Here is a 14,855-nt window from a genome sequence, read left to right on the forward strand (position 1 = left end):
CCTTTACTTGACAGGGGGGTGCCCAAGCAGCGACCCTCACCAGCTCTAGCCCAACTCCTACTTACCTGCCAGGTGAGATACTATGATCATGAAGGTGCTTCTCCCAGGACAAGGCTCACCCATTGCACTCTGGGTGTGCTGCCCCTGTGATTTCCCCAAATGTGGGAAACTTGACTGCATAATTTGTGTTTCCACTGGTCGGCTTTCATATAATTCAGATCTCTTTGTCTCAGGTCTCTCTCCAGCCTAGTTTGCAGTCTGTTTCCACTTCTTTTTTTTTGAGCCCCTCCCTTCTATACCCTTGTGCACTATCCTGACTTCTCCTCCTGTCTGCTTACTTTGTGCCTTCCAATGCACAATGCAAACTACAGGTAGTGCTGCAGGGCCCACAAACTTTTACTTGCATTACAGAGCAGCTCTGGAGCTGTTACAGTGCCCAGCTGCTGCAAGAAATCAGCTTGAATGCTTCAGGGGCTGGGGCATTGCCAACATGAGCCCCACACCGAAGGAGGGTGGGGGTGTTTAATGCGAACTAAGTTTCATCCAAGCGCCGCAAAAGGCCGCCATTCCCTGCATACCCCTTTTCTCTTTTCATATGCAGATGAGGGTTCCAGCCAACCGTGCCCACTGCTTGGATGACATCACTGTATGCAAATCCGTCTTCTGCAGACCTTCCCCCAGGAATGCTTGTACTAGTTGTTGCATTTGGTTTGTTGTTTGGGGGTGCTTCAGTATTAGGCAGCCTTCTGCCCTCCCATGTTCATCTGAAAATATGTGTTCTCCCTGCAGTTGTTGTCCCCAGATGAGAGTTCCCTTGTGCTGCCTCAGTTGAATCTCCTTTACTTGACAGAGATGTGCCTGAGCAGCGGCCCTCCCCAGCCCTATCCCAAATCATATTTATTTTGCATAGGAGATATCATGGTAATGAAGACTGTTATCCCAGGGTGAGGTTCATTCATTGCATTCTGGGTATGCTGACCCCTGTGATTTCCCCAAATGTGGGAAACTCGACTTCATTATTTGTGGTAGTGGGGGACTGTGTTTGTGCTTTCCTCTGGTCAGCTCTGGTAAAAGTCAGATTTATTTGCCTCAGATCTTCCTCTAGCCTTGTTCTTCTTTCGAGAGTTCCCTTGTGCTGACTCAGTTGGATCTCCTTCACTTGACAGGGAAGTGCCCGAGCAGCGACCTTCCCCAGCTCTAGCCCAACTCCTACTTACCTGCCAGGTGAGATACTATGATCATGTAGGTGCTTCTCCCAGGGCAAGGCTCACCCATTGCACTCTTGGTGTGCTGCCCCTGTGATTTCCCAAAATGTGGGAAACTTGACTGCATAATTTGTGTTTCCCCTGGTCGGCTCTCGTATAATTCAGATCTCTTTGTCTCAGGTTTCTTTCCAGCCTAGTTTGCTGTCTGTTTCCACTTCTCTTTTCTTGAGCCGCTCCCTTCTATGCCCTTGCGCACTATTCTGACCTCTCCTGTCTGCTTACTTTGTGCCTTCCAACGCACAATGCAAACTACAGGTAGTGCTGCAGGGCCCACACCCTTTTACATGCTTTACAGAGCAGCTCTGGAGCTGTTACAGTGCCCAGCTGCTGCAAGAAATCAGCTTGAATGCTTCAGGGGCTGGGGCATAACCAACATGAGCCCCACACCGAAGGAGGGTGGAGATGTTTAATGCGAATTAGGGGTCATCCAAGCGCCGCAAAAGGCCGCCATTCCCTGCACATCCCTTTTTTCTTTTCATATGCAGACGAGGGTTGAAGCCAACTTTGACCCACTGCTTGGATGACATCACCATATGCAAATCCATCTGCTGCAGGCCTTCCCCAGGAATGCTTGCACTAGTTGTTGCATTTGGTTTGTTGTTTGGGGGTGCTTCAGTATTAGGCAGCCTTCTGCCCTCCCATGTTCATCTGAAAATATGTGTTCTCCCTGCAGTTGTTGTCCCAAGATGAGAGTTCCCTTGTGCTGCCTCAGTTGAATCGCCTTTACTTGACAGAGATGTGCCTGAGCAGCGGCCCTCCCCATCCCTGTCCCAAATCATACTTATTTTGCATAGGAGATACCATGGTCATGAAGATTGTTCTCCCAGGGTGAGGTTCATTCATTGCATTCTGGGTATGCTGACCCCTGTGATTTCCCCAAATGTTGGAAACTCGACTGCATTATTTGTGGTAGTGGGGGGCTGTGCTTGTGCTTTCCTCTGGTCAGCTCTGGTAAAAGTCAGATTTCTTTGTCTCAGATCTTCCTCTAGCCTTGTTCTTCTTTCGAGAGTTCCCTTGTGCTGCCTCAGTTGGATCTCCTTCACTTGACAGGGGGGTGCCCGAGCAGCGACCCTCCCCAGCTCTAGCCTAACTCCTACTTACCTGCCAGGTGAGATACTATGATCATGTAGGTGCTTCTCCCAGGGCAAGGCTCACCCATCGCACTCTTGGTGTGCTGCCCCTGTGATTTCCCCAAATGTGGGAAACTTGACTGCATAATTTGTGTTTCCCCTGGTCGGCTCTCGTATAATTCAGATGTCTTTGTCTCAGGTCTCTCTCCAGCCTAGTTTGCTGTCTGTTTCCACTTCTCTTTTCTTGAGCCGCTCCCTTCTATGCCCTTGCGCACTATCCTGACTTCTCCCGTCTGCTTACTTTGTGCCTTCCAACGCACAATGCGAACTACAGGTAGTGCTGCAGGGCCCACACCCTTTTACTTGCCTTACAGAGCAGCTCTGGAGCTGTTACAGTGCCCAGCTGCTGCAAGAAATCAGCTTGAATGCTTCAGGGGCTGGGGCATAGCCAACATGAGCCCCACACCGAAGGAGGGTGGAGGTGTTTAATGCGAACTAGGGGTCATCCAAGCGCCGCAAAAGGCCGCCATGCCCTGCATGCCCCTCTTCTCTATTCATATGCAGATGAGTGTTGAAGCCAACTTTGACCCACTGCTTGGATGACATCACCATATGCAAATCCATCTGCTGCAGGCCTTCCCCCAGGAATGCTTGCACTAGTTGTTGCATTTGGTTTGTTGTTTGGGGGTGCTTCAGTATTAGGCAGCCTTCTGCCCTCCCATGTTCATCTGAAAATTTGTGTTCTCCCTGCAGTTGTTGTCCCCCGATGAGAGTTCCCTTGTGCTGCCTCAGTTGAATCTCCTTTACTTGACAGAGATGTGCCTGAGCAGCGGCCCTCCCCAGCTCTATCCCAAATCATACTTATTTTGCATAGGAGATACCATGGTCATGAAGATTGTTTTCCCAGGGTGAGGTTCATTCATTGCATTCTGGGTATGCTGACCCCTGTGATTTCCCCAAATGTGGGAAACTGGACTGCATTATTTGTGGTAGTGAGGGACTGTGTTTGTGCTTTCCTCTGGTCAGCTCTGGTAAAAGTCAGATTTCTTTGTCTCAGATCTTCCTCTAGCCTTGTTCTTCTTTCGAGAGTTCCCTTGTGCTGCCTCAGTTGGATCTCCTTCACTTGACAGGGGGGTGCCCGAGCAGCGACCCTCCCCAGCTCTAGCCCAGCTCCTACTTACCTGCCAGGTGAGATACTATGATCATGAAGGTGCTTCTCCCAGGGCAAGGCTCACCCATTGCACTCTGGGTGTGCTTTTCCTGCGGTTTCCCCAAATGTTGGACACTTGACTGCATAATTTGTGTTTCACCTGGTCGGCTCTCGTATAATTCAGATCTCTTTGTCTCAGGTCTCTCTCCAGCCTAATTTGCAGTCTGTTTCCACTTCTCTTTTCTTGAGTTGCTCCCTTCTATGCCCTTGCGCACTGTCCTGACTTCTCCCGTCTGCTTACTTTGTGCCTTCCAACGCACAATGCAAACTACAGGTAGTGCTGCAGGGCCCACACCCTTTTACTTGCCTTACAGAGCAGCTCTGGAGCTGTTACAGTGCCCAGCTGCTGCAAGAAATCAGCTTGAATGCTTCAGGGGCTGGGGCATAGCCATCATGAGCCCCACACCGAAGGAGGGTGGAGGTGTTTAATGCGAACTAGGGGTCATCCAAGCACCGCAAAAGGCCGCCATGCCCTGCATGCCAATTTTATCTTTTCATATGCAGACGAGGGTTGAAGCCAACTTTGACCCACTGCTTGGATGACATCACCATATGCAAATCCATCTGCTGCAGGCCTTCCCCCAGGAATGCTTGCACTAGTTGTTGCATTTGGTTTGTTGTTTGGGGGTGCTTCAGTATTAGGCAGCCTTCTGCCCTCCCATGTTCATCTGAAAATATGTGTACCTCCTGCAGTTGTTGTCCCCAGATGAGAGTTCCCTTGTGCTGCCTCAGTTGAATCTCCTTTACTTGACAGAGATGTGCCTGAGCAGCGGCCCTCTCCAGCCCTATCCCAAATCATACTTATTTTGCATAGGAGATATTATGGTCATGAAGATTGTTCTCCCAGGGTGAGGTTCATTCATTGCATTCTGGGTATGCTGACCCCTGTTATTTCCCCAAATGTGGTAAACTTGACAGCATTATTTGTGGTAGTGGGGGACTGTGTTTGTGCTTTCCTCTGGTCAGCTCTGGTAAAAGTCAGATTTCTTTGTCTCAGATCTTCCTCTAGCCTTGTTCTTCTTTCGAGAGTTCCCTTGTGCTGCCTTAGTTGGATCTCCTTCACTTGACAGGGGGGTGCCCGAGCAGTGACCCTCCCCAGCTCTAGCCCAACTCCTACTTACCTGCTAGGTGAGATACTATGATCATGAAGGTGCTTCTCCCAGGGCAAGGCTCACCAATTGCACTCTGGGTGTGCTGCTCCTGCGATATCCTCAAATGTGGGAAACTTGACTGCATAATTTGTGTTTCCCCTGGTCGGCTCTCGTATAATTCAGATCTCTTTGTCTCATGTCTCTCTCCAGCCTAGTTTGCTGTCTGTTTACACTTCTCTTTTCTTGAGCCACTCCCTTCTATGCCCTTGCGCACTATCTTGACTTCTACCGTCTGCTTACTTTGTGCCGTCCAACGCACAATGCGAACTACAGGTAGTGCTGCAGGGCCCACACCCTTTTAGTTGCCTTACAGAGCAGCTCTGGAGCTATTACAGTGCCCAGCTGCTGCAAGTAATCAGCTTGAATGCTTCAGGGGCTGGGGCATAGCCAACATGAGCCCCACACCGAAGTAGGGTGGAGGTGTTTAATGCGAACTAGGGGTCATCCAAGCGCCGCAAAAGGCCGCCATGCCCTGCACGCCCCTTTTCTCTTTTCATATGCAGACGAGGGTTGAAGCCAACTTTGACCCACTGCTTGGATGACATCACCATATGCAAATCCATCTGCTGCAGGCCTTCCCCCAGGAATGCTTGTACTAGTTGTTGCGTTTGGTTTGTTGTTTGGGGGTGCTTCAGTATTAGGCAGCCTTCTGCCCTCCCATGTTCATCTGAAAATATGTGTTCTCCCTGCAGTTGTTGTCCCCAGATGAGAGTTCCCTTGTGCTGCCTCAGTTGAATCTCCTTTACTTGACAAGGGAGGCATTTTGGATTTTTTCTTTGGGTACCCATACACCTGATGGTCTGAATGAGAGCATCGAACTGAACAACATTGGCAGTCTCTGAAGATTTTATCTATTGATTTACCTAATACATTATTTATTGAATATCCATTTATTGTATGTTTAATAAATAAAAAAATTATTAGAAGTAGCTATTTTGGAAACAGCTTTCCTCTTAGGATGAAACTGTATAATCCTGTTGTGTGTGTTCCTTTAAAGTTCTTTAGTAAAATCCACTAGTAATGATGAACATCAGATTTCTTCCTCCATCCTCTTTTTACACTTTCTCTTGGTTCTATATATATTTTTTTTTCTATTTTTATTTTTTTCCCCTCCTTCTCCCAAAATGCCCCCCTCCCTCCCCCCCCTCCCTGTTTTACATTTTAAAATCTTTAAATATTTAAATCTTCGAATCCTTAAATTGTCTGTTTAATATTTATTTTTTCTTCAATTCTTTTTGTTGTTTAAACAGCAATGTAGTTATTCCAGGGGTTAAAATAATGAAATATAGAAATAATATTAACAAAAATTAAAGGTAAAAATGAATTGATAGAATGATCCCATTAAAAGTAAATAAATAATATGGATGTTAAGCTGAGCAGGTTGGATTCGAACATGGGACTAGCTGCATAGAGTGCATTTGATGTTTCCCCTGCGCCACAAGAACTGCTTTAGTAATGGCATGGATTTATGTTACCCTAAAAGGTTTTATATAAGTAAATGGGGATCCTTAGTGCTGAGTCTCTGAATTATGTATATGTGATTATAGATATGAGGTATTGATTGAAAGATTATAGGTTAATCTGTATATAGATTATATATTTTCTGTTATTTTTTAAACCACCTTGTTGCTTATTTTATTATTATTTTTAATCACCATGTTGCTTATTTTTATATTATGAAATGCCTTTATATGTGCAATTGCAATTAGAAAGTTGTTCCATATGTGAGTCATTACATGTATGCATCCAATTAGTACATGTATGTATCCAATCAACTAATTAGTAATGCTATTGGTCCGGTGCATTTTAAAAAGAGCCTGCTAGGCTGCTGATGTATCCTCTGACGAAACCGCTCTTGGATAACAGCGGAAAAACGCGTAAGGAAGGTGATTACCGGACACTCTGATTGCTGAGATATAAGCCCGTTCATGAACGAGCTACATCACGGCGGACGTCTGATGTAAAGACAGCGGTGAAGGGGAAAAAGCAATTTGAGACCGAGCAAAAGGAGGTCTCTACCCCACGGCAGGGAGAAATATCCCGACCGCGAGTGCCTATAAGATCCAGCCACGGTTAACGGGGGTCGTAGCATACCGCTGTGTTTCACCAACCATCACAGCGCTCTCCCCCTGTTTTCTTTCATTACTCACGTGAGTTACATATGAACTTTAACTGCAGTAAATAAGAGGCGTTGGTTACAACTGTTGCTGTTCATCCACAAGAAGGAATTTAATGTATCAATTACAATTGGAAAGTAATGATTAAATTACAACAGCTGTATCCAGGAGGATTTTTTGGACACTTTAATAAACATTCCGTTGTCATCAAGGGCAATATGAAATAGATCCTGATTACATTTAGATATGGATAGTGGTGCCTATATATGTTGACTCCATTGTATTTTATTGAATGTGGGTTTCTTCTGTCTATATATATTTTTTAAAAATAAAGAGCTTGTATATTTTATTTTTTGCGCTCCCTTAATAACAAGTGTGATTATCTTTAAAATTTGGTTTATTATTGGTAGAACAGTACTACCTATGGGAGCAGCATTTTATAATATATGGTGAAAATTAATAGATGTATAAAGATTAAATAAGCAACAAATTGGTGAAATAGATAAGTTTTGATAGAATCGCTGGGTTCTATATATATATATTGACATTTGGTTATATATATGTATAGACTTTATAAATTCTTGACAGAGATGTGCCTGAGCAGCGGCCCTCCCCAGCCCTATCCCAAATCATAATTATTTTGCATAGGAGATACCATGGTCATGAAGATTGTTCTCCCAGGGTGAGGTTCATTCATTGCATTCTGGGTATGCTGACCCCTGTGATTTCCCCAAATGTGGGAAACTCGACTGCATTATTTGTGGTAGTGGGGGACTGTGTTTGTGCTTTCCTCTGGTCAGCTCTGGTAAAAGTCAGATTTATTTGTCTCAGATCTTCCTCTAGCCTTGTTCTTCTTTCGAGAGTTTCCATGTGCTGCCTCAGTTGGATCTCCTTCACTTGACAGGGGGGTGCCCAAGCAGCGACCCTCCCCAGCTCTAGCCCAACTCCTACTTACCTGCCAGGTGAGATACTATGATCATGAAGGTGCTTCTCCCAGGGCAAGGCTCACCCATTGCACTCTGGGTGTGCTGCTCCTGCGGTTTTTCCAAATGTTGGACACTTGACTGCATAATTTGTGTTTCCCCTGGTCGGCTCTCGTATAATTCAGATCTCTTTGTCTCAGGTCTCTCTCCAGCCTAGTTTGCTGTCTGTTTCCACTTCTCTTTTCTTGAGTTGCTCCCTTCTATGCCCTTGCGCACTATCCTGACTTCTCCCGTCTGCTTACTTTGTGCCTTCCAACGCACAATGCAAACCACAGGTAGTGCTGCAGGGCCCACACCCTTTTACTTGCCTTACAGAGCAGCTCTGGAGCTGTTACAGTGCCCAGCTGCTGCAAGAAATCAGCTTGAATGCTTCAGGGGCTGGGGCATAGCCCCACACCGAAGGAGGGTGGAGGTGTTTAATGCAAACTAGGGGTCATCCAAGCGCCGCAAAAGGCCGCCATGCCCTGCACGCCACTTTTCTCTTTTCATATGCAGACGAGGGTTGAAGCCAACTTTGACCCACTGCTTGGATGACATCACCATATGCAAATCCATCTGCTGCAGGCCTTCCCCCAGGAATGCTTGCACTAGTTGTTGCATTTGGTTTGTTGTTTGGGGGTGCTTCAGTATTAGGCAGCCTTCTGCCCTCCCATGTTCATCTGAAAATATGTGTTCTCCCTGCAGTTGTTGTCCCCAGATGAGAGTTCCCTTGTGCTGCCTCAGTTGAATCTCCTTTACTTGACAGAGATGTGCCTGAGCAGCGGCCCTCCCCAGCCCTATCCCAAGTCATACTTATTTTGCATAGGAGATACCATGGTCATGAAGATTGTTCTCCCAGGGTGAGGTTCATTCATTGCATTCTGGGTATGCTGACCCCTATGATTTCCCCAAATGTGGGAAACTCGACTGCATTATTTGTGGTAGTGGGGGACTGTGTTTGTTCTTTCCTCTGGTCAGCTCTGGTAAAAGTCAGATTTATTTGTCTCAGATCTTCCTCTAGCCTTGTTCTTCTATCGAGAGTTTCCTTGTGCTGCCTCAGTTGGATCTACTTCACTTGACAGGGGGGTGCCCGAGCAGCGACCCTCCCCAGCTCTATCCCAAATCCTACTTACCTGCCAGGTGAGATACTATGATCATGAAGGTGCTTCTCCCAGGGCAAGTCTCACCCATTGCACTCTGGGTGTGCTGCTCCTGCGATTTCCCCAAATGTGGGAAACTTGACTGCATAATTTGTGTTTCCCCTGGTCGGCTCTCGTATAATTCAGATCTCTTTGTCTCAGGTCTCTCTCCAGCCTAGTTTGCTGTCTATTTCCACTTCTTTTTTCTTGAGCCGCTCCCTTCTATGCCCTTGCGCACTATCCTGACTTCTCCCGTCTGCTTAATTTGTGCCTTCCAACGCACAATGCGAACTTAAGGTAGTGCTGCAGGGCCCACGCCCTTTTACTTGCCTTACAGAGCAGCTCTGGAGCTGTTACAGTGCCCAGCTGCTGCAAGAAATCAGCTTGAATGCTTCAGGGGCTGGGGCATAGCCAACATGAGCCCCACACCGAAGGAGGGTGGAGGTGTTTAATGCGAACTAGGGGTCATCCAATCGCCGCAAAAGGCCGCCATGCCCTGCACGCCCCTTTTCTCTTTTCATATGCAGACGAGGGTTGAAGCCAACTTTGACCCACTGCTTGGATGACATCACCATATGCAAATCCATCTGCTGCAGCCTTCCCCCAGGAATGCTTGCACTAGTTGTTGCATTTGGTTTGTTGTTTGGGGGTGCTTCAGTATTAGGCAGCCTTCTGCCCTCCCATGTTCATCTGAAAATATGTGTTCTCCCTGCAGTTGTTGTCCCCAGATGAGAGTTCCCTTGTGCTGCCTCAGTTGAATCTTCTTTACTTGACAGAGATGTGCCTGAGCAGCGGCCCTCCCCAGCCCTATCCCAAATCATACTTATTTTGCATAGGAGATACCATGGTCATGAAGATTGTTCTCCCAGGGTGAGGTTCATTCATTGCATTCTGGGTATGCTGACCCCTGTGATTTCCTTAAATGTGGGAAACTCGACTGCATTATTTGTGGTAGTGGGGGACTGTGTTTGTGCTTTCCTCTGGTCAGCTCTGGTAAAAGTCAGATTTCTTTGTCTCAGATTTTCCTCTAGCCTTGTTCTTCTTTCGAGAGTTCCCTTGTGCTGCCTCAGTTGGATCTCCTTCACTTGACAGGGGGGTGCCCGAGCAGCGACCCTCCCCAGCTCTAGCCCAACTCCTACTTACCTGCCAGGTGAGATACTATGATCATGAAGTTGCTTCTCCCTGGGCAAAGATCACCCATTGCACTCTGGGTGTGCTGCCCCTGTGATTTCCCCAAATGTGGGAAACTTGACTGCGTAATTTGTGTTTCCCCTGGTCGGCTCTCATATAATTCAGATCTCTTTGTCTCAGGTCTCTCTCCAGCCTAGTTTGCTGTCTGTTTCCACTTCTTTTTTCTTGAGCCCCTCCCTTCTATACCCTTGTGCACTATCCTGACTTCTCCTCCTGTCTGCTTACTTTGTGCCTTACAATGCACAATGCAAACTACAGGTAGTGCTGCAGGGCCCACACCCTTTTACTTGCCTTACAGAGCAGCTCTGGAGCTGTTACAGTGCCCAGCTGCTGCAAGAAATCAGCTTGAATGCTTCAGGGGCTGGGGCATGGCCAACATGAGCCCCACACCGAAGGAGGGTGAAGGTGTTTAATGCGAGCTAGGGGTCATCCAAGCGCCGCAAAAGGCTGCCATGCCCTGCACGCCCCTTTTCTCTTTTCATATGCAGACGAGGGTTGAAGCCAACTTTGACCCACTGCTTGGATGACATCACCATATGCAAATCCATCTGCTGCAGGCCTTCCCCCAGGAATGCCTGCACTAGTTGTTGCATTTTGTTTGTTGTTTTGGGGTGCTTCAGTATTAGGTAGCCTTCTGCCCTCCCATGTTCATCTGAAAATATGTGTTCTCCCTGCAGTTGTTGTCCCCAGATGAGAGTTCCCTTGTGCTGCCTCAGTTGAATCTCCTTTACTTGACAGAGATGTGCCTGAGCAGCGGCCCTCCCCAGCCCTATCCCAAATCATACTTATTTTGCATAGGAGATACCTTGGTCATGAAGATTGTTCTCCCAGGGTGAGGTTCATTCATTGCATTCTGGGTATGCTGACTAGTGATGAGCGAGGTTCGGTTTTACTCGGTTTTACTCGGTTTTACTCGGTTCTCAAAACGGCATCTTATTGGCTATCCAAAACACGTGACATCCGTGAGCCAATAAGATGCAGTTTTGAGAACCGAGTAAAACCGAGTAAAACCGAATCCGCTCATCACTAATGCTGACCCCTGTGATTTCCACAAATGTGGGAAACTCGACTGCATTATTTGTGGTAGTGGGGGACTGTGTTTGTGCTTTCCTCTGGTCAGCTCTGGTAAAAGTCAGATTTCTTTGTCTCAGATTTTCCTCTAGCCTTGTTCTTCTTTCGAGAGTTCCCTTGTGCTGCCTCAGTTGGATCTCCTTCACTTGACAGGGGGCTGCCCGAGCAGCGACCCTCCCCAGCTCTAGCCCAACTCCTACTTACCTGCCAGGTGAGATACTATGATCATGAAGTTGCTTCTCCCATGGCAAGGATCACCCATTGCACTCTGGGTGTGCTGCCCCTGTGATTTCCCCAAATGTGGGAAACTTGACTGCGTAATTTGTGTTTCCCCTGGTCGGCTCTCATATAATTCAGATCTCTTTGTCTCAGGTCTCTCTCCAGCCTAGTTTGCTGTCTGTTTCCACTTCTTTTTTCTTGAGCCCCTCCCTTCTATACCCTTGTGCACTATCCTGACTTCTCCTCCCGTCTGCTTACTTTGTGCCTTACAATGCACAATGCAAACTACAGGTAGTGCTGCAGGGCCCACACCCTTTTACTTGCCTTACAGAGCAGCTCTGGAGCTGTTACAGTGCCCAGCTGCTGCAAGAAATCAGCTTGAATGCTTCAGGGGCTGGGGCATGGCCAACATGAGCCCCACACCGAAGGAGGGTGAAGGTGTTTAATGCGAGCTAGGGGTCATCCAAGCGCCGCAAAAGGCTGCCATGCCCTGCACGCCCCTTTTCTCTTTTCATATGCAGACGAGGGTTGAAGCCAACTTTGACCCACTGCTTGGATGACATCACCATATGCAAATCCATCTGCTGCAGGCCTTCCCCCAGGAATGCCTGCACTAGTTGTTGCATTTTGTTTGTTGTTTTGGGGTGCTTCAGTATTAGGTAGCCTTCTGCCCTCCCATGTTCATCTGAAAATATGTGTTCTCCCTGCAGTTGTTGTCCCCAGATGAGAGTTCCCTTGTGCTGCCTCAGTTGAATCTCCTTTACTTGACAGAGATGTGCCTGAGCAGCGGCCCTCCCCAGCCCTATCCCAAATCATACTTATTTTGCATAGGAGATACCTTGGTCATGAAGATTGTTCTCCCAGGGTGAGGTTCATTCATTGCATTCTGGGTATGCTGACCCCTGTGATTTCCACAAATGTGGGAAACTCGACTGCATTATTTGTGGTAGTGGGGGACTGTGTTTGTGCTTTCCTCTGGTCAGCTCTGGTAAAAGTCAGATTTCTTTGTCTCAGATTTTCCTCTAGCCTTGTTCTTCTTTCGAGAGTTCCCTTGTGCTGCCTCAGTTGGATCTCCTTCACTTGACAGGGGGCTGCCCGAGCAGCGACCCTCCCCAGCTCTAGCCCAACTCCTACTTACCTGCCAGGTGAGATACTATGATCATGAAGTTGCTTCTCCCATGGCAAGGATCACCCATTGCACTCTGGGTGTGCTGCCCCTGTGATTTCCCCAAATGTGGGAAACTTGACTGCGTAATTTGTGTTTCCCCTGGTCGGCTCTCATATAATTCAGATCTCTTTGTCTCAGGTCTCTCTCCAGCCTAGTTTGCTGTCTGTTTCCACTTCTTTTTTCTTGAGCCCCTCCCTTCTATACCCTTGTGCACTATCATGACTTCTCCTCCCGTCTGCTTACTTTGTGCCTTACAATGCACAATGCAAACTACAGGTAGTGCTGCAGGGCCCACACACTTTTACTTGCCTTACAGAGCAGCTCTGGAGCTGTTACAGTGCCCAGCTGCTGCAAGAAATCAGCTTGAATGCTTCAGGGACTGGGGCATGGCCAACATGAGCCCCACACAGAAGGAGGGTGGGGGTATTTAATGCGAACTAGGGGTCATCCAAGCGCCGCAAAAGGCCGCCATGCCCTGCATACCCCTTTTCTCTTTTCATATGCAGATGAGGGTTCCAGCCAACTTTGGCCCACTGCTTGGATGACATCACCGTATGCAAATCCGTCTTCTGCAGACCTTCCCCCAGGAATGCTTGTACTAGTTGTTGCATTTGGTTTGTTGTTTGGGGGTGCTTCAGTATTAGGCAGCCTTCTGCCCTCCCATGTTCATCTGAAAATATGTGTTCTCCCTGCAGTTGTTGTCCCCAGATGAGAGTTCCCTTGTGCTGCCTCAGTTGAATCTCCTTTACTTGACAGAGATGTGCCTGAGCAGCGGCCCTCCCCAGCCCTATCCCAAATCATACTTATTTTGCATAGGAGATACCATGGTCATGAAGATTGTTCTCCCAGGGTGAGGTTCATTCATTGCATTCTGGGTATGCTGACCCCTGTGATTTCCCCAAATGTGGGAAACTTGACTGCATTATTTGTGGTAGTGAGTGACTGTGTTTGTGCTTTCCTCTGGTCAGCTCTTGTAAAAGTCAGATTTCTTTGTCTCAGATCTTCCTCTAGCCTTGTTCTTCTTTCGAGAGTTTCCTTGTGCTGCTTCAGTTGGATCTCCTTCACTTGACAGGGGGGTGCCCGAGCAGCGACCCTCCCCAGCTCTAGCCCAACTCCTACTTACCTGCCAGGTGAGATACTATGATCATGAAGGTGCTTCTCCCAGGGCAAGGCTCACCCATTGCACTCTGGGTGTGCTGCTCCTGCGATTTCCCCAAATGTGGGAAACTTGACTGCATAATTTGTGTTTCCCCTGGTCGGCTCTCGTATAATTCAGATCTCTTTGTCTCAGGTCTCTCTCCAGCCTAGTTTGCTGTCTGTTTCCACTTCTCTTTTCTTGAGCCGCTCCCTTCTATGCCCTTGCGCACTATCCCAGGATAATTATTGTAGCTGGTCTGCGGGTAACAGCTCTCAGATCCACTTCTAGAAAAAATGCAACAATGTAATTTGAGTGACAAACTGCAGAGATGAACCCTTTCTGTGACTGCTGCACAGGGATCACACAAACTCTATTCATAGGGCTGACTTCACTTAGGGGAGATGTTCTCGCCCCGCAAAGAAGTGCGAGTATATACCGCACTTACGGTACCATTGGATTTACAGATATTTTCTTGCAATACACTATGGGGGTCATTCTGAGTTGATTGCTCGCTAGCAGTTTTTAGCAGCCTTAAAACGGTGGAGTTAACATATCTCACGTGGAAGGTGGTCATGTTATTAGCCTTGGCTTTGGCTAGGCGAGTGTCGGAATTAGCGGCTTTGTCACATAAAAGCCCATATTTGGTGTTCCATGTGGATAGAGCGGAATTGCGGACCCATCCTCAATTCCTACCAAAAGTGGTCTCATCTTTTCATATGAACCAATCTATTGTGGTGCCTTTGGCTACGCGTGACTTGGAGGATTCCGAGTTACTTGATGTGGTCAGGGCTTTGAAAATTTACGTGGCCAGGACGGCTAGAGTCAGGAAAACTGAAGCGCTGTTTGTCCTGTATGCAACCAACAAGATTGGTGCCCCTGCTTCAAAGCAGGCTATTGCTCGCTGGATTTGTAACACGATTCAGCAAGCGCATTCTATGGCTGGATTGCAGTTACCGAAATCGGTCTAGGCCCATTCCACGAGGAAAGTGGGCTCTTCTTGGGCGGCTGCCCGAGGGGTCTCGGCACTACAGCTGTGTCGAGCTGCTACTTGGTCAGGTTCAAACACCTTTTCAAAATACTATAAGTTTGATACCCTGGCTGAGGAGGAACTCATGTTTGCTCAATCGGTGCTGCAGAGTCATCCGCACTCTCCC

At 47.6% G+C, this 14,855-nt stretch overlaps 17 non-coding genes and 3 pseudogenes across 17 annotated transcripts; all 20 read left to right on the forward strand.

The window, feature by feature from the left end:
• Positions 1 to 57: 57 nt before the first annotated feature.
• On the forward strand, positions 58 to 220 carry LOC134952666 (U1 spliceosomal RNA). Its single transcript, XR_010185141.1, has one exon. It is a non-coding gene; the product is annotated as a U1 spliceosomal RNA (small nuclear RNA).
• Positions 221 to 893: 673 nt separating this feature from the next.
• LOC134951938 (U1 spliceosomal RNA) lies at positions 894 to 1,057 on the forward strand. The gene has a single exon (XR_010184579.1). It is a non-coding gene; the product is annotated as a U1 spliceosomal RNA (small nuclear RNA).
• A 152-nt stretch (positions 1,058 to 1,209) lies between these two features.
• Positions 1,210 to 1,372, forward strand: LOC134953383 (U1 spliceosomal RNA). Its single transcript, XR_010185552.1, has one exon. It is a non-coding gene; the product is annotated as a U1 spliceosomal RNA (small nuclear RNA).
• Positions 1,373 to 2,042: 670 nt separating this feature from the next.
• On the forward strand, positions 2,043 to 2,206 carry LOC134951135 (U1 spliceosomal RNA). Its single transcript, XR_010183930.1, has one exon. It is a non-coding gene; the product is annotated as a U1 spliceosomal RNA (small nuclear RNA).
• A 152-nt stretch (positions 2,207 to 2,358) lies between these two features.
• LOC134953455 (U1 spliceosomal RNA) lies at positions 2,359 to 2,521 on the forward strand. Its single transcript, XR_010185592.1, has one exon. It is a non-coding gene; the product is annotated as a U1 spliceosomal RNA (small nuclear RNA).
• Positions 2,522 to 3,192: 671 nt separating this feature from the next.
• LOC134951499 (U1 spliceosomal RNA) lies at positions 3,193 to 3,356 on the forward strand. Its single transcript, XR_010184227.1, has one exon. It is a non-coding gene; the product is annotated as a U1 spliceosomal RNA (small nuclear RNA).
• Positions 3,357 to 3,508: 152 nt separating this feature from the next.
• On the forward strand, positions 3,509 to 3,671 carry LOC134952851 (U1 spliceosomal RNA). The gene has a single exon (XR_010185237.1). It is a non-coding gene; the product is annotated as a U1 spliceosomal RNA (small nuclear RNA).
• Positions 3,672 to 4,342: 671 nt separating this feature from the next.
• Positions 4,343 to 4,506, forward strand: LOC134951540 (U1 spliceosomal RNA). Its single transcript, XR_010184262.1, has one exon. It is a non-coding gene; the product is annotated as a U1 spliceosomal RNA (small nuclear RNA).
• Positions 4,507 to 4,658: 152 nt separating this feature from the next.
• On the forward strand, positions 4,659 to 4,821 carry LOC134953426 (U1 spliceosomal RNA). Its single transcript, XR_010185572.1, has one exon. It is a non-coding gene; the product is annotated as a U1 spliceosomal RNA (small nuclear RNA).
• A 2,623-nt stretch (positions 4,822 to 7,444) lies between these two features.
• Positions 7,445 to 7,608, forward strand: LOC134950447 (U1 spliceosomal RNA). The gene has a single exon (XR_010183365.1). It is a non-coding gene; the product is annotated as a U1 spliceosomal RNA (small nuclear RNA).
• Positions 7,609 to 7,760: 152 nt separating this feature from the next.
• On the forward strand, positions 7,761 to 7,923 carry LOC134953183 (U1 spliceosomal RNA). Its single transcript, XR_010185465.1, has one exon. It is a non-coding gene; the product is annotated as a U1 spliceosomal RNA (small nuclear RNA).
• Positions 7,924 to 8,584: 661 nt separating this feature from the next.
• LOC134950643 (U1 spliceosomal RNA) lies at positions 8,585 to 8,748 on the forward strand. The gene has a single exon (XR_010183527.1). It is a non-coding gene; the product is annotated as a U1 spliceosomal RNA (small nuclear RNA).
• Positions 8,749 to 8,900: 152 nt separating this feature from the next.
• On the forward strand, positions 8,901 to 9,063 carry LOC134952429 (U1 spliceosomal RNA). The gene has a single exon (XR_010184953.1). It is a non-coding gene; the product is annotated as a U1 spliceosomal RNA (small nuclear RNA).
• A 670-nt stretch (positions 9,064 to 9,733) lies between these two features.
• LOC134950676 (U1 spliceosomal RNA) lies at positions 9,734 to 9,897 on the forward strand. The gene has a single exon (XR_010183554.1). It is a non-coding gene; the product is annotated as a U1 spliceosomal RNA (small nuclear RNA).
• A 152-nt stretch (positions 9,898 to 10,049) lies between these two features.
• Positions 10,050 to 10,191, forward strand: LOC134953362 (U1 spliceosomal RNA; annotated as a pseudogene).
• Positions 10,192 to 11,372: 1,181 nt separating this feature from the next.
• LOC134953475 (U1 spliceosomal RNA) lies at positions 11,373 to 11,514 on the forward strand (annotated as a pseudogene).
• Positions 11,515 to 12,209: 695 nt separating this feature from the next.
• Positions 12,210 to 12,373, forward strand: LOC134951115 (U1 spliceosomal RNA). Its single transcript, XR_010183914.1, has one exon. It is a non-coding gene; the product is annotated as a U1 spliceosomal RNA (small nuclear RNA).
• Positions 12,374 to 12,525: 152 nt separating this feature from the next.
• LOC134953477 (U1 spliceosomal RNA) lies at positions 12,526 to 12,667 on the forward strand (annotated as a pseudogene).
• Positions 12,668 to 13,362: 695 nt separating this feature from the next.
• LOC134951398 (U1 spliceosomal RNA) lies at positions 13,363 to 13,526 on the forward strand. Its single transcript, XR_010184146.1, has one exon. It is a non-coding gene; the product is annotated as a U1 spliceosomal RNA (small nuclear RNA).
• Positions 13,527 to 13,678: 152 nt separating this feature from the next.
• LOC134952060 (U1 spliceosomal RNA) lies at positions 13,679 to 13,841 on the forward strand. The gene has a single exon (XR_010184678.1). It is a non-coding gene; the product is annotated as a U1 spliceosomal RNA (small nuclear RNA).
• The last annotated feature ends 1,014 nt before the right edge of the window (positions 13,842 to 14,855 follow it).

The sequence above is a fragment of the Pseudophryne corroboree genome, chromosome 8 (assembly GCF_028390025.1).
Source record: "Pseudophryne corroboree isolate aPseCor3 chromosome 8, aPseCor3.hap2, whole genome shotgun sequence".
Lineage (NCBI taxonomy): Eukaryota > Metazoa > Chordata > Amphibia > Anura > Myobatrachidae > Pseudophryne > Pseudophryne corroboree.